Raw genomic sequence first — 18,208 nt, 5'->3', positions numbered from 1 at the left:
AAATCATATAAACTAAATAGTTTGAAAGGTGATAAAAAAAATATAGCTCATTAAGGGGGAAAAACAGGATAGGAAGGCAAAAGAAAGCTTAGAATAAATAATATGTGCAAAGAGATACAGCAGAAGAAAGATAGCAAGTGAAGGATATAATAAAGGAGAAAACCATAGATAATAGATGTAAAATCGGAGAGAAAACAGGAGGATTTGGATACTTGAGAGAAAAGAAAGAGTAACAAAAGAAAGAAAATAAAGCCTAAAGAAACAAAAACACACTTGAAAGACAAAGCAAAAATAATAAATAGATAATTAAAAGAAACAAAAGCATACATGTATAAGTGTATATATCCATGAAGCACTTAACAAATGCAACAAGAATGCAAAAGAAAACAAAACAAAACAAAACCCAAAAAACCTTAATGAAACGCGAAAGACTTATCTCTGCTGAGGTGATCAAAACCTTGAACAAGGATGCATAGTCACTGCTATGTGCCAACCCCTTTTTTTCTGTTTTTTCCCCTGGGCTATGTGCCCCTTCTTTGGGGGTTGTTAAATCCTTCCTCTTTGTGTTGCACACTGAGCTAACTGCTGGAGTGGCCTGGTACTGGAGCTAGTTGAAATAGTTCTCAGCTTTCTTTTTCACGGTATAGGGTAGAATGGGGAGCATTGTCAGTTGGAGTTTTGGACAGATTAGGTGGATGCATTCCCAAGGAAGGGCTGATGCATAGTTTTGAATGGGGAAATCAGGGGTCCCTAGGATGCCTATCTGTGCTTGGTATCTGGGTCTCAGGGGCCTCCTAAGAATTCTACTTGAAGAGCAGGGTGACCTTCCTTCCATAGGTCTCTCCCACTCCAGCTCACAAATACAGCTTTTCCAGGTTCAGTTTCTTGACCCTCTTCACCTAGTCACATGCACCACCAGATTCAAAGGGAAAACAGGTTGCACTCCCTTCCATATCTCTGACCTGAACCTTCAGAATACTGTCTTCTTTGTGCCTGTTCAGATTTCATTCTGCCAAGTACACCTAGATCACATGTTAGATGCTTGCCTAGTCAGCATGGGTTCTCACACCAGGAAGCTGCAGTGTGGCCTTCTCAGGCTGGCTCCCGCCTTAGCTCTCCCTTGCCAGTTGAGAAACACTGAGCACTTTTCAAATACCAGCGCACTGTACAGCTCTTACTCAACTAAGTTCAGTCTGCTTTTCTGTTCTACAGGTTTTCCTGTGACAAATTTGTCCATTATGTTTTTTTTTTTCTCTTTCTGATAGCCCTCTGCTCTGGAGAGTACTGGTGCCAGCCAGTGCCACCAGCTTGGCTCCAATATAGTCTTTCTTGTTCTCTGTTTAGAGGACCCAGATTTCTGGGTCTCTATGAGTTTCTGACTGTCCAGTATTGAATTTCTATGGATTCCCTCTGTCATCCACCTCACTAAGAAGCAGTACTCCTCGTACTTGAATCCTAAGGCACAGAGCAACTGGAAAGTACATTCTTCTAATCTTCCATCTTTGATCTCCCACATCTGTCATTCTTAAAAAATATTGGACATCCCTAGTATAAAGTTATTGGTATTTTTTTCCATTGTAATTTTATGTTCTTTGGCGTATAGTTAGCCAGCTCATGATACTGGAATCATTGTGGTTTTATATTTTCTACTTACCCTTGTATATTCAGTAACTCTTGTAATTAAAATTTTTGTTTCTTTGTGAAAAAGACTTCATGAAGAAAACTGTTAATTGGATAACAGAAGTTAAGAGAAAGGAATAGCTGTTGTCTAGGCATGAATTTTTTTTCTAGATATGATTTTTTTAAGTAGAATAAAGAATGGAAAATCAGAATTAATTGTTGTCTTATAGCAATATCAACTAGACTGTGTTCCATATGGAAACAGGAAAAAAGTATTTATGAAATTGTTTCAGTGCTTCAATGTGAGGAATTGTAGCTATGGTATTAGTTATTATTTTTTGCCTTCATCTCATCTGATTCTACTCAGGTGGCTTTGGTTAGATTGAGGCATCTCTCTCTATTTAAAGGCTTGTGTTGTGTTCTTGTTTTTATTGTTTGTTTTTCCTTTTTGGTTTAGTTGTTTTCCTTGTTGAAAATTTGCATATCTTTCTGGCAAACTAAATGCTTCCCATTCTTTAGGTCCAGCTTAATGCCTAACTTTAATAAAACCTTTTTATGTGTAGCTTGTGACTAATTTTCTATCACCAAGTATTGTTGTTTACCTTTGTGCCTGTCTGTTAACTGAATTATAAACTTCCAGCAGTCATCATATGTATCTCTGTAGTTCTGGTAATGGCTGCCTCTGTGTTAGGAACATAACATGTACTTAAATTTTTTAATGGCATGATGAGATTAGTCTTCTTTTCTTTTTTGGGGTACTGGGAATTGAACTCAGGGGCACTCAACCACTGAGCCAATCCCCAGCCCTTTTAAAATTTTATTTAGAGATAGGGTCTCACTGAGTTGCTTAATTAGCACCTCACTTTTGCTGAGGCTGGCTTTAAACTCTCGATCCTCCTGTCTCAGATTCTGGAGCCACTGAGATTACAGGCATGCACCACTCTGCCTGGATAAGATTAATCTTTGGTTTGATAAAATTCTGTGGAAATATTCTCAGCAATGAATGACTCCATTCATTGTTTCCACAGAAAAAGAAAACAAGCATTTTCCTAAAAATTAGTTTCTATTTTTTCTATAGAGTCATTTTTCATTTCTTAATCTGTGTCCTTTTCTCCCCACATTCCTGTATACTTTTAAAATTCTAGAAGTATCACAGTCTTATGGTGTATGACTTAAACTAGCATGTGAAGTTCCAAAATAATATATGCAAATATTACAAAGGCAGTATTTTTCGATATATCAAGCCATTTAAAAATGAAATTAATTGCCTTAGAAAGTAGTGAGTTTACCATTACCGGTTTTGTAGAGCAGTTAGACAACAATTTGGAAATGCGTAGCTGGGATTTAAGCTCTGAACAGGCAGATGAAGTATAGTTTAGATGACTCTGAAAGTCCTGTTCCTGAGATTCTTTGATGGAATACTCAGTCCTCAGTTACCACAGCAGTTAGAAAATATTTTTATTATTTGTCTTTGAATAAAAATTAGGTGTCACAGTTAGTGATGTGATTCAACTTTTCCCAAAAGTCTAAATGGACACAATACCTTTATTTTATTTACTTATTTTTTCATTCGGTGCTGAGGATCTAACCCAGTTCCTCACACATGCTAGGCAAGTGCTCTACCATTGAGCCACAACCCCAGCCCTAGATGTGGATTTCTATTATAATCTAGTTTCCTAGGAAAACCTACAAATGAAGTATTTTGATATTCTTTAGCTTAATTTAGCACTAGCTATTTCATAGTATTGATTTGCTCATATTAATTTAATCCTTGGTTCTTAGAACAAATTCTTTTCCTTTGTCAGCCAAAATCATTGGTTTTTACCAGTCTTCATTAATTAGCTTTGCTGTGGCCTCAACTAAAATTCTTAATCATTTAGATTGCATTTAGGGAGAATAGGTAAAAGAATATTTATAGATATCTGAAATACTTCACTGTAGCTAAAAAAAGCAACTAGAATTACCAACACTTCTTATTTTAGTGGTCATGTTATACCTATCTTCTATGGTAAAATTGGGATATAAATAATTAAAAGAGGTAGGCAATGAAAGTGGCAAAATACTTTAGGAAAGTTTTCTCCTTGACTTTCTGTCATAGAATATTTCAGGCAAAGTTGTAAATTTTTATTATTTAAAAGCATATTTTGTCAAATAAAATGACACATAGTTGACTGAAGTATAGCATTCCTGTTTGGTACTTCTGCCATCTTTAAAAATAAAAATTCAGAACTGGAAAGAACCTAGACTGTTGATAGGCAGTTAAAACTTAAATTTTATGTAAGTCATGCATGTTTGTTTTGCTTGAAACAGCGTCCAAGAATGCTTTGCTTAGATTCTTTTCTCTTGGGTCTTAGCTATTAGTGAATAATTAGAAAATCATTTTATAATAAATATAATTATCATGATACTAATTTTTAAGTCTCTGGATGGAGGTCAACTAAGTTATGATGTTTTTAATGTGAGTTTCCCAAAGGAGGACTTTTATTAAATAAAATATATTATTAAAATTATTTTTACCTACTTTTTATTTTTTTAATGAGGCTGTAGAAAATGTAAAATTTGTACTAGCAGTGGTACAGATGTCTCACAGTTGTTACATTTTGGAGCCATGCAAGCATTAAGCTTTCTTTTGCTTAATGTTTGAGTAGTATATCTTCTGTGCTTTTAATTTTAACCTACTTAAAATTTTAAATAGATTTAAATCTTTTAAATAGATTTCTTTTAGATAAGAAATGCTAATATGTGATATCCTCCTTCAATATGAATTTTCAAATTTTTTCCCAATGAGTTTTTTTTTGAGTTTGCTTTTTGTAAATTTAATTAATTTATATGTCTGAGATGGATTCTGTCCATGTTGCTAAGTATAGCCTGAACCTTTCAATTCTGCCTCAGCCTTCCAGAGTAATTGGGATTGTAGCATGTGCCACTGATCCCAGATTCAATGAATTCATGATTTTTTAAATTACACTTTTTAGTTTTCTATTTTTAATATTTCTTCTTCAATGACTCTTCTTACTTATCTGTATGTTGAATCTTCCTTGCCTTACTCCAATGATTATTTTCTTTTGAATCTTTTTTAATATTTTTAAGAAATTGCATCAAATTTAAAAAATAATTTCTTTTGCTTCTCCATTTTTTAGGTCATTATTTGTTGTCATGTTACATTTTATTTATTATTCATTTTGTTAAGTAAATTTTCTTTCTGCTGCTTTCCTGAGTTGTGTTATCTTAATCATGAATGTTTCTGATTTCTAATTTAGTTGTTTATTCTTTCTTTTATAGCTTATGTGTGTATTTTAATCAATTTCTATATGTTCTTTCATGTCTTTTAGGTAGTTCTGAATTAGTGGGTTGCTGTTCTGATCTTTTTTTTGTCAGCACATTTTTTACTAGTGTGGCTTCATTGTAGAAGTGTTATTCTGCTTCTCATTTTTATTTCTTAATAACTGTGAAATTTCACTTTGAAGTTTTTTCCTCCCTCCTTCCCTCCCTTCCTTTCTTCCTTCCTTTTTTTTTTGTGTGTGTACTGGGGATTGAACCCAGTGGGCTTAACCACTGAACTACATCCCCAGCCCTTTTTATTTTTAGACAAGGTCTTACAAAGTTGCTGAGGCTGGCCTCAAACTTGCCTTCCCTCCAGAGTTGCTGGCTTGCACCATGCCTGGCTTGATCATATTTGTGACATTAGTTTTTCTTTACTTTTAGAAGGAAGTGGTATTTTATATACTTTTTTAAAGTTCATAAACTTCTCTGTTGTTTCCATGTAATGCTTAAAAATAAACCTTCTGAGACTTTTTTGCTCTGCTTCCTTCTCTTGCTCTTATCTGTACCTTCACCTCTTTTATCTCCATTATTCCTACCCTGCTCAGTTTTGTGTCATTTCCTAGAAATTTCTTCTCAGTGTGGATCTCTGTCCTGGAAGGGAAACATAGTGGTTAGTTACAAGAGTTCACTGGAGCTAGATTTTTTTCCACCCCCATTCCACATTTATTTATTTATTTTTTGGAATTATTTGCTAATATTTTTTATTAGTTGTTCAAAACATTACATAGCTCTGACATATCATATTTCATACATTTGATTCAAGTGGGTTATGAACTCCCATTTTCACCCCATATACAGATTGCAGAATCACATTGGTTACACATCCATGTTTTTACATACTGCCATACTAGTGTATGTTGTATTCTGCTGCCCTTCCTATCCTCTACTATCCCCCCTCCCCTCCCCTCCCCTCCTCTCCCATCTTCTCTCTCTACCCCAACTACTGTAATTCATTTCTCTCCCTTGTTTTTTTTCCCTTTCCCCTCATTCCTCTTACATGTAATTTTGTATAACGATGAGGGTCTCCTTCCATTTCCATGCAATTTCCCTTCTCTCCCCCTTTCCCTCCCACCTCTCGTCCCTGTTTAATGGTAATCTTCTTCTCATTGCTCTCCTTATATCAAATAAGACATTTGGCATTTGTTTTTTAGGGATTGGCTAGGTTCACTTAGCATAATCTGCTCTAGTACCATCCATTTCCCTGCAAATGCCTTGATTTTGTCATTTTTTAGTGCTGAGTAATACCCGTTGTGTATAAATGCCACATTTTTTTTATTCATTCATCTATTAAAGGGCATCTAGGTTGGTTCCACAGTCTAGCTATTGTGAATTGTGCTCTATGAACATCGATGTAGCAGTATCCCTATAGTACTCTTTTAAGGTTTTTAGGGAATAGTCCGAGAAGGGGAATAACTGGGTCAAATGGTGGTTCCATTCCTAGCTTTCCAAGGACTCTCCATACTGCTTTCCAAATTGGCCGCACCAATTTGCATTCCCACCAGCAATGCACAAGTGTACCCTTTTCCCCACATCCTCGCCAGCACTTGTTGTTGTTGTTTGACTTCATAATGGCTGCCAATCTTACTGGAGTGAGATGGTATCTTAGGGTGGTTTTTTTTTTTTTTTCCTTTTTTTAAATTTTTATTGGTTGTCTTAGGGTGGTTTTGATTTGCATTTTCTCTGACTGCTAGAGATGGTGAGCATTTTTTCATGTACTTGTTGATTGTTTGTATGTCCTCCTCTGAAAAGTGTTTGTTCAGGTCCTTGGCCCATTTATTGACTGGGTTATTTGTTTTCTTATTGTTTAATTTTTTGAGTTCTTTGTATACTCTGGATATTAGGGCTCTATCTGAAGTGTGAGGAGTAAAAATTTGTTCCCAGGATGTAGGCTCCCTATTTACCTCTCTTATTGTTTCTCTTCCTGAGAAAAAACTTTTTAGTTTGAGTGAGTTCCATTTGTTGATTCTTGTTTTTAACTCTTGTGCTATGGGTGTCCTATTAAGGAATTTGGAGCCCGACCCCACAGTATGGATCCTTTGCATATATTTGCCACTAGACTGGGTAAAAATCCTTTTTGATATTGTGTTTTTTTTTTAATTGGTTTAGTGTGGTTTCCAATTCATATATCTCGTAACTATTTTGTTCTGTTCTTAGATTCACTAGATTTCCCATTGGTTGCAAACATCAGGTGGGTCTAGTGGTCTGTCCTTATGTGATGCCATTTTGAGGTTTTGGGGGATAATCAGACGTCTAGTTTCATTTTAAGTATTGTCTGCGTGGTTTTTGTTTATCCATCTGGTGATTCTGTTTTTTTTTTTTAATGAATAAATTCTGGGAACTTCAAAAACTGTCTTTGCTATTATAGTTTCCATGCCAAGTAATACCGATAGAATAAAATTATAATTAATAAAAAGCGAATGTAGAGAACTCTGATTTAACATCTGACCTATATGTGTAAGAATAATCTTTTTAAGATTTTGACTCTTACATAAATTTTCATAGTGCCTTACATAACCAGGCATATAATAAGCTTTCAATACATAATTCTTGGTACACATTTCATTCAAGAAAATTGCAGATCAAAAAACTTTTTCTTATTTTTGGGAAGATTGCAGTCAAAATTTCTGAAAGCATGGTCTTCTGTATGTCCTTTTTAAGTTGATTGAGATTTTACTTATGCTGAATCCTTCCCATGATCATTAAATGTGTCTCCAGAGAAAAGCAGGATTGGAGCAGCCTACAACATTGGGTTTATGTATTATGTACATATGAAGAGTGAGGTAAATAAATAAATGTGGTATGGTTTTTAACAAAATATAATTTGTGATGTTTAATAAGAGGCTTGCATTTTAAAGCAGTTTCATTTAAAGAAAGTCCCATAAATTTTGAATTTGAACATACAATGTTGTGTCCTTATTTTCTTCTTCCTCTTGATGTTTTAAAAAAATTATACTTTTAATAAGAGTACTATTTTTTTTAAGGTGCATATTTTAGAATTCTCTTTTCCTAGTAATTGCTATAGTTCTTGGGTCAAAATAGTGAACAGAATTGTTAGATGTTGCTTAATGGAAGTCTTTATTATTAATTTTGGTAAATTTATACTGTCAAATCTAGGTAGTCTGAAGAAATAGTAAGCTATTTGAAGATGATGGCTTAAATCCCTATATAGAATAGGAAATTGTTAAATGTATTGAGTGAAAACATTGAATACAATGAATGAATTCTTCATCTGGAAACAATAATTATTAGTTTCATTGCACATACTATTTTGGATTGGTAGTCATTCTTTTCCCTGTTTTTTTTAATTTGTTTTAATTAGTTACACATGACAGTTCAATGATCTTGCATATCATACATTTGAATCAGATGGGATATAATTTCTCATGTTTCTGAGTGTACAGGTTGCAGAATTACATTGGTCATGCAGTCACGTATATACACACAGCAATAATAATGTCTATTTTATTCTGCTGTCCTTCCATTCCCCCCTACGCCTCCCCTCCCCTCCTATCACTTTTCTCTACCCAATCTAATGTGACCCATTTCTTTTTTATTTCCCTCACATCTTCATACCTATATTCTGTATAACGATGAGGATCTCCCTCCCTCTTCCATGCAATTCCCATTCTCCCTCCCTTTCCCTCCCACCTCTCTTCCCCATCTAAAGGTAATTTTCTTCTCATGCTCTTCCTCCCTACCCTTATTTTGAGTCACCTCCCTTATATCAGAGAAGACATTCGGCATTTGTTTTTTTGGGATTGGCTAACTTCACTTAGCATAATCTTCTCTAATGCCATCCATTTCCCTGCAAATGCCATGATCTTGTTATTTTTTAGTGCTGAGTAATATTCCATTGTGTATAAATGCCACATTTTTTTTTTATCCATTCATCCATTGAAGGGCATCTAGGTTGGTTCCACAGTCTAGCTATTGTGAATTGTGCTGCTATGAACATCGATGTGGCTGTGTCCCTGTAGTATGCTGTTTTTAGGTCTTTAGAGTATAGTCTGAGAAGAGGAATAGCTCAGTCAAATGGTGGTCTTTTCCCTGTTATGTGAATACAACAATGATAGAGGATGACAAGCATGGTTAAAGCACTTGCTTGGGACTATAGAACTGGGTCTGTCTCCATTAACTAAATGATGGGTGATCTTCAGTAAGTCATTAACTTTGTAGTGGCTTTTTAAAAAAACTTACAGTATCTAGTCATATGGTAAGTTTTTTAACATTTAAAAATGTATCCTTATTCTTTATATAGTAAACTTTGTGAATTACTAGAAGCATACCAACAGTGTGTAAAGGGATGGAAAAAGTGTGTTGTGCTTAAGAAGTAAGATAGTGTTCTATGTGACCAGAATTCTGTGTGTGGTTATATGTGTCATAAGAGGTGAAAGTGAAAGTTTTAGTCATGGATTGGTTTGGAATTGATTCTGTGAATGACAAGGTCAGACTAGGGAGCTCTTAAAATATTATGTTGAAAAATAACATCTGATGTTCTTTTTAAGAATATAGATCTTAAGGACTCATGTCTGCAGTAGTCTAGGCAGTTAGTGACTAGTAAGTACATCATGTAATACAACAATGGCAGTACTGTTGATAATGGGAGAAGCCTAGAGAAATATTGAAGAGATAAAATCACTTAAAACTTTTCGCAGAAGGAAGACTCCAGGATAACTCCTGAGCTTGTCCTTAAGCACCTAGGAAGAAAGTCATGGTATATTCCTGGATGACAGTGGTGTGAATTTCATAATAAGTAGAGTTGATACAAGAGTGTGATGTAGATGTGAAACTTCCAATTTTGTTCTAACAGTGTTTTATTTCGTTGCTTAAAAACATTATGCATGTTCTGAATTTGTAGCAACTACCAAAGGCTGCAGTAGATAATCAAGATTTGAGAATATCTAGAAATTGTGAAATGGTGTGAAAATTGCTCTCTGTAATTCCACATCATCATTAAAAAATTTAAATTGTATGGTTTTTCTTAAAAACAACAATTGAAAGAGAAAAACTTCCCCTACAGACAGTTTCATGAAATTAAAGGAATGGACTCTGTATTAAATACTTCCAGAGAGTTCCCGAGACCAAAAATGGTGGCCCTTCTTTTCCAGCAGCTGGAATCCAAAAGATCTTGAAACCAGTCCCGAAAGGCTTGCTCCTATGCAAGAAATCCTGGTGGCTTTTGAAAGGAAGATAGAGAACTATTCTGGAAAATTTCAAGTGGTAGTAGAGGTGAGTCACTGACATGAAGAATTTATCCAGGGACTACCAGTATTTATTTCTCTATTTGTTTTTATTAAAAATATATATTTAGCTAAGGCAGTTGAAAATATTAGTCTTTGTGTTTTTAAAAGTTTTAATGAGTAGAAAATAGTAGAGCAAGTGCTTCTCCCCATCATGTACAAATACATTATAATTTTAAGAAGCTTTCAGCAGCCTTATGAAAATGTCTTCAGCAGCCATGTGTTTAAGATGATGATACTGAGAAAAGGCATGGTAAATGCATGCCATACTTATGCTTTGAATATATTTTGAATGTAAGATCTGCTTGGATGAAAATTTTTAAATGTGTATGCATTTGCTTTTATTCTTAACCTTTTTGATCCATCAGAATACTTTGTTTTCCTTAGTTGGAGGAGGATGTCCCCTTGCTCTGACTTATATGCTGCTTGCATACCCTAGCTAAGCTCCCTATAGTTTAGTACATAATTTAGTTACTTTACTGTACTGTAGTTGTTTTAGTTAGGAACAGTGTAGGATTAATATACCGCTCCCCCTCTTCCCTTAATTATCTTACTCAGTTTTCAAGACTGGGTGATATAGGGCATTGTACAGTTCTCTGAAAGTGGAAAAATGTAAACTGAATAGTCTTCCTCTCAATTTTGCACTAAGTCATCCAGTTTCCTTCCAGAGAAGCAACCAATTAGGTTTCTTGTATATTCTCCTTGAAACATTTTATGCATATGTATACAAACATATAGGTGGTATACATTTTTATGTCCTTACACACACAAAAAAAAATCTTTTGATCTAGAGGTCAGATTCTTGTTTTCCCCAATCTACTCCTCAGAAAATTGGGTAGAAAAGTTTTATTTTGAATAGTTTTGCTTTTCTTCCTCTAGATTTATAATGGACACATAGCATTCATTCATTAAACACTAATGTTTAAGATTCTGTTGAGTACTTTAATGTCACGCATTTTTGCCATTGGGAACTTAGAAAAACCTAAGTATATTCTAATTATTTGCAGTATCTACTATTCTATTATTTCTTCCACTTATCTCATATTTTAAAAACAACCAGTAAAACCCAAGTAAATATGGGGATACAAATTAGTGAAAACTATGCACGTAGCTACCTGAAGTTACATGACACTTTAGTAAAAACTTTACTTTTGTTGTTAATGGCTGGATATCAGGTACTTTTTAGCATCTAAGGGATGAAGTACAGAAAACATTTCAGGAACAGATAGGAGGAAGGTACAGAGAAAAAATGATGATGATAAAAGAGGGGAACTCAAGGAGCCACATGTATGAGATGTAGCCTCTGAACTTGGAATGGACTGAATTTGGTTTTAGTTGAGTTGGACAAATAGAAGCATATCTGACAATAGTTTTCTCACTTAGAGAACTCTACTTTCCAAGACTTTGGAAGATTAAAGCAAAGAGCAGAATTCAACATATGTTATTCTCAGGGAAAATAGTCATTAACTTGGAATTTTAGGTGACCTGTCTGTCATTGATCTTGTGTTTTTATTGTGCTTAATTATTTGTTTCCTGATAACTAACAGTGAATTAAACTTGGGTGCTTTTGTTGCCTCTCATCTTTTATCTTCACATATTTATTTCAATGCTCACTTGTCAGTAAAACTATTTTTGTGTTACTGCTTAGTTGCCAGTCACTGGAAGTACTTTTTTTTTTTTTTTTAAACACAGTACCGTTACATAAAAATTAACAAATTACATTTGTGTACTTATTCATTCTACCTATTTTCTTTTTATCTAGTCCCGCTTGTTGTTATATTTGTTAATTTTATTTAGCTTTTTATGTTTTAATTTGTTAAAATGACAAATGTAATAAGCAGATATAGATTAAAACATTTTAAATTGGCAGTCTCAATTCCATTCAGACACTGTAAAACATTGAAACTTTAGGACTTTTAGAATGTACATTTTGTTGTTTTTAATGCTGAAACTGTGATTGGAAAAAATGTTTTGTCCTTAAGCAATTCGGGAATTAGAAATGCTTCATCTGTGTTACTTTGTGATGATAATGTGTTAGGCTATAGATGCTTCTCAGCAATTCAAATAATAATTTTTGAAATTGCATCTCAAGTGATATGTGAAGCTTTGGGCTGTGCTGTTGTTCTTTGAACCAAATTATGGGTTATATAGAGAAACTAAAAAGATTATGTACTAAAGAGAGTAAAATACTTTTAATAGTAGGTTTGGGGATTCTTAAATGTTGTATATTATGCTATTTCCAGGTAAAGCCTTCCTTCATAATTATATTTTGTCGAGATGATTCAATTTAAAAAGTAGAATACAGAATCCATCTTTCTAGGAACGGGCTGATTTTACTCTATCATTTTTTTCTTTTCTTTTTTTAAACACTTATTCTTTATTGTAGTTGGGCACAATACCTTTATTTTTATGTGGTGCTGAGGATCAAACCCAGGGCCTCGCACATGCTAGGCGAGTGCTCTACCACTGAGCCACAACCGCAGCCCTCTATCATTTTTTCTTTTTCTTTTTTTCTGTATTTTTTATTGGTGCATTTTAGTTGTACACAATTGGGATTTGTTGTTACATATTCATAAGTGTACACAGTTTAAAAATACAATTTGGCCAGTATCATTCCCCAGTATTTCCCCTTTCCCTCACTTCTCCCCTCCTTGGTTCCTTACTCTACTAATTTCCCTTCAAGTTTCATAAGCTTCCTCCCACCCACTTTCTTTTCCTTTTTCCTCTCTAGTTTCCACTTATGAGTTTGGCTTATTATGCTTAACATATTGGTCTCAAGTTCCATCCATTTTCCTGCAAATTACATAATTTCATTTTTATTTATGTCAGAATAAAATTCCATTGTGTTTATATGCCACTTTTTCTTTGTCCATTCATTCATTGATGAACGCTAGGCTGGTTCTATAGTTTGGCTATTGTGAATTGTGCTCCTGCTATAAACTTGAGTATGCAAGTATTGCTGTATGATGATTTTAATTCTTTAGGATAAATACCAAGGAGTGAGTAGTGTAGCTGGGTCATAAAAGTGGTTCTTTTTCTTTTTTTTAATATTTATTTTTTTGTAGTTGAACATAATAACTTTATTTTATTTATTTATATGTGGTGCTGAGGATCGAACCCAGGGACTTGAACGTGCAAGGCGAGCGCTCTACCGCTGAGCCATAACCCCAGCCCCAAGTTTTTTTCTTTCTCCCCCACACTCCGTTTTTTTGGGGGGGAGTGGTGGTGGTGCTGGGGACCAAACTCAGGGCCTTGCATATGCTATGCAAGTGCTCTTCTACTGAGCTACGACCTCCTACCTGAGAGCAGACTAGCTTTAGTGGAAAAAAATAAATAACACTAAATTTTAGATATGGTCTACTTAGCTGGCATTTATCATAGCTGTGAAGTATAGTTCATTTATCCCTCATTATACTAATATATATTCCTTAAAGTAAAAAAATTAAGGTTAACTTTGTATCTGATAGAGTTTTACAATTATTTAATTGTAAAGAATATCAATACATTTTCTGCACACTGGATTTTTGACTTTTTTGTGTTTTTTTAATCTTAATTTTGAAGTGAGCTATAGTTTGTTGAGTAAATGTCTTTAAAATATACTTTTTAAAATAAGCTTTACAGAAATTTTCATTTAAATGATTTAAGAGTTTTTTTTTCCCTTTTTCACACTTGAAGTGAGGGAAGAAAAAAAAAGCATTGACAGGGAATGTCATGACTTTTCTAAAGCTAGAGAATTTTCAACATTACTAATATCCTTGAATTTTTAATAGTTTATTGGATAGCCTTACAAGTATTCCTATTATTGGAGAGGTGAAAAAAGATTTGAAAATTTAAAGTTTGTCAGAATGATGTTCAGTACTTAGATAGTAGAAGTTAAGATTTTTCTTCCATTATGGAAAACTTGAATCTCCTGCTGGTTACAAATAATAAAAGGTTTAAAGTTTACTTTTTCTTTTAAGAGAAACATATGCCATTTATCCTTTTTCTATCCCACCCAAAGCAATGTTTGTCCCAGCTCAAGAAAACTGAGTCATTGATTGCCATAGAATAAGCAACTAAAATTCTCTTTCTCTGTCATTGTTTGTTAAAACAATTTGGATGAGAGAACCTAAAACAGAAGGAACAATGTTTTAGTAACAGAAATGATGTATTTATAATGGAAACAACATGATACTACGCTTATATCTTTAGTGAAATTTCCTGGATTCTTATTTCTTCTAGATGCCACATGGTAGTAAGGATTGAGACCGAGAAAACTAGATCTTAGCTCACCTTGGCCATTGATTCATTATATTCACCAACAGAAAAATCATATAACCCCTTTGTACCTCAATTTCCTCATCTGTAAACAAAAAGAGCCTGTTGAGCCCTGACACAAAGACCACCAACTCCAATTTTAAATCAAATTAAAGCAAGCTTGTATTTGTGTATGCAAAGAGAGCTTATCATTGGCTGTCTCTCCTAACACAGGCTAGAGACCAGCCCCACCAGCTTTCCAGGAACAAGGTTTTATAGCACAAAAAGTTGCAAAGGGGAGTGTCTTGAGAACTTACAGCTAACAGGATTTTGACAGGCATAATGCAAAGGCAGATAGTAGGTTAATGATGTACATGGCATGATCTTTCAAGGTAGGGAGTAAATTCAGATCCCAACATCAGAATTTATGAGTCACCGCTGAGATTTCTGAGAGGGTTGTTATCTGCTCAGGGGGAGCCAGACATGGGTGAGTTCAAGGCGTGGGCAGGAATTCCAAACAAATTTAGAAAATCACAGTAATTTATAGTAAAAAAGAAATTAAACTTTTCATGACTTTGTGACGAGATAGTTCCCAGTCTTAAGATGGAATTGGGCTGGGTTCATGGAGCCTGGTATTTGCAAGCCCTACAGGACTTAGTCCTAGTTCCATTATTGAAGCCAGATATACTTAAACCACTGATCGCTTATGTTGGTTCTGTGAAGAGTTGAATCATGGAGACGTATGATTAGGCTTTATTTAATATCTTGCAGATTTGGTTTCCTCCTTCTTTTTTTTTAAGGAGAGAGAGAGAGAGAGAGAGAGAACGAACTTTTGATATTTATTTTTCAGTTTTTGGCGGACACAACATCTTTGTTTGTATGTGGTGCTAAGGATCGAACCCGGGCCGCACGCATGCCAGGCGAGCGCGCTACCGCTTGAGCCACATCCCCAGCCCCTGGTTTCCTTCTTATAAAATTAATGTAATAATACCTATCCTAAGGTTTTTTTTTTTTTTTAATTAAACATAAATACACACCAACACAAAGTGTTGAGGCTAATGCTTGTCAGTGTAACTGTTAATCTTCATTGTTTATTTTCTTCTGATAGATACTGGGCAGTTTGTCAGGGCCAATGGAACCATATTTTCATAGATTTCTGTAGAGTTCTTATCTGTAGTGTCTTGAAACCTTGAGGACATGTGTTTTGTACTATATTTATTATCTCCTCCCTAAAATGCCAGATTTTTCCCCTTTTACCCTTATTTTCATTTTTAAATTATTCAATCCTTTATCTTTATCTCCATTGATCCTTTTACTTCTGACCTCCACCTTACCCTTTTCTACTTTTAGAAATTTAGAAACTACTTTGTCAGTGTTGTCCTTATCCTTACAAATGATTTATCTGTATCTGTGTTATCACTGAATCCTTGTTTCTCAAAATCACAACTAACAAAAAACATAAACACCTCTACCCAGTCACTTTTGGCAGTGGTCTCCTCTAGAAATGGCTCTCATTTCACATCACCTTTTCCTTTCAGATTTTTATGCTTGTTATTTTCTTACTGTCTGATTGTGATAGATGACATCATAGAACAGTGTTTAGTAATTTATTGTAATGTACATTTATGCCTTGTTTCTGTTTTTTTGCCAACAAAATATTAATGACTGGCACTAAATAAACATGACTGTCATATTCACTGACTATAAAACATTGCTGATGTTAAGAAGTATACCCATTTTATAGACTATTTTTAGTCTTGTTGAAATTTCCATGAATCTCTTGTTTGCTTGTTAGAAACTTTTACAGTCTTCTTAACCTGCTTCAGTGAAATGTATCTAAATTACTTTGTGCTTCATTGCAAATATTGTGTAAACCAAGAGGCAATTATTTTTTGATACAGTTCTTTCCAAATGTTTAATGTTGTTATAACTTGTTCACCACATCTGCTTCCATATTCCCACCATGGCATAAAGAAGCAGCATCATTTGAGTGCTTGAAATGGAAAATATTTTCTTTTCACTTTAGAAAGGGTAAACCACACTGGAAGTTTCTTAGTTTTTTCCCTCCACAGAATTACATATTAGCTTTACTCTTACTAATTCATGCTATTATTCACCATGACATAATAGAGCCTTTAACCTTGTATTGTCAGGCACATAGATTTTTTTTTCTACCCCACAGCTTTGAAGCGGAGGTTTATTTTGCCTTACTTTCTATTTCACTTTAAGGGCTAAATGACAGTGATCCTTAATTATTTTTCAGTGTATCATCCCTTTTACTTCTAGTCCCTATATTCCTTAACTATCATTGTCTCTAGAGGAATAACAAATCTAGTTTACTCTGAGAGAATACTTACATTCAGCCAAGGTAGAATAGATGTAATGAAGTAAGAATATATTGAAATTTTATATATCTTAAAATTATCAGTTGTGAAAAGAGTCCTATTTTTTTTTATTTGAAAGGTGATGATTCTCTACACTTGAAGACTATAACCCAAGGTAAACATTGGGTAAACTGTTAAACCTGAATTGCATTGTCAGTGGTATAGTGGTTGTGTGATTGAGAAATCAGGAAGAACACATATTATAAAAGTTGATCTTTCCACCAATTAAAATCATTTAATGAACTCTGTTAATAATGTAATACAATATTATAATGTTTATAAATCTTAACCTTTAGTTTGTAATGCAACAAAATGTCAAGGAAATCCTATTTGGTGAGTCATCCACCATAGATGACACTGAAACTTAATTAAACTGGTTTAAATGATTATCAAACAGTTTTATGTCTGCTGAGCCATAATTCTTACCTTTGGAGTTCATCAGTTTTAGGGAAGAGGTTTGTATTAGTCAGCTTTATGTTACTTTTGTAAATAATGGAGGCAATTAACTTACAAAGAGAAAAGTTTGATTTAGCTCATGGTTCTGGAGGTTCTAGTCCAAAGTTGCATGGCTTTATTGATTTGGGTCTCCCAAAGGCTCCAGATGGCTTACGTTACCAGCCAGGAAAACTGAGAGGTGGGGTCTCACTGTCCCATTTAAGGGCCTGCTGCTAAGGGTCTTTCAGTAGTCCCCACCTAAAGGTTCCACTATCTCTTAGTAGTGCTGCCCTGAGGATTAAGTCATTAATTAACACTTGGACCTTTAGGGGATACTCTTTCAAACCACTGGAAGGTTCTATATATCCCAAGCTTGTATGTAAAATTGAGCCATTAGGCACAGAGATATTTTATTTGTTTGGTGGGGAAAAGCTTTCAGTAAAATCACTGGGATTAAGAACTCCTAAGAAATTCATTCTGTAAAATTCTAGATTAGCCCTATTTCGAATTTATCTGGCTTCCATTGTGCTCTTGATTGTTCATTGTAAGACTCCTAGAGTGTTTTGAAACTCAAAGAAAATTGGATCTTGAGTTGTTAACTCTGGAAATGACTGAATACTAGCACATTTAAAAAATCGTAAAAATGCCTATAAACTACCAGGAATTTCATTTTTAAGAAATAATGAATATAAAGGTTGTATTGTTTTCACAGAAAAGATAAAAAAAAAAACCTGAATTCACATATATTGAAAAATGTGAAAGATTAAAAATAGCATGTCTGTTTGGAACTTGAGTGATTAATTTCATAGTTATGATTTAAAAACCATTTTTTATAGTACTGGGGATTGAACCCATGGGTGCTGTTCCACTGAACTACACCCACAGTCCCTTGTTTGTTTTGTTTGTGTTAAGGTCAGAGTTGACCAAGCTGGCCTTAAACTTGCAATCTTCCTGCCTCAGCTTCCCGAG

General features: G+C 34.3%; 1 protein-coding gene across 2 annotated transcripts in view; it reads left to right on the top strand.

Annotated features, from left to right (window-relative positions):
* The window catches only part of Smap1 (small ArfGAP 1), a 171,906-nt gene that overhangs the window by 61,893 nt on the left and 91,805 nt on the right, over nucleotides 1–18,208 (top strand). The gene's annotated exons all lie outside the window — the stretch shown is intronic.

Source organism: Urocitellus parryii, chromosome 8 (assembly GCF_045843805.1).
Source record: "Urocitellus parryii isolate mUroPar1 chromosome 8, mUroPar1.hap1, whole genome shotgun sequence".
Taxonomy (NCBI): Eukaryota; Metazoa; Chordata; class Mammalia; order Rodentia; family Sciuridae; genus Urocitellus; species Urocitellus parryii.
Note: the sequence above shows the minus strand (reverse complement) of the source record. Positions and strands in the feature narration are given on the sequence as shown.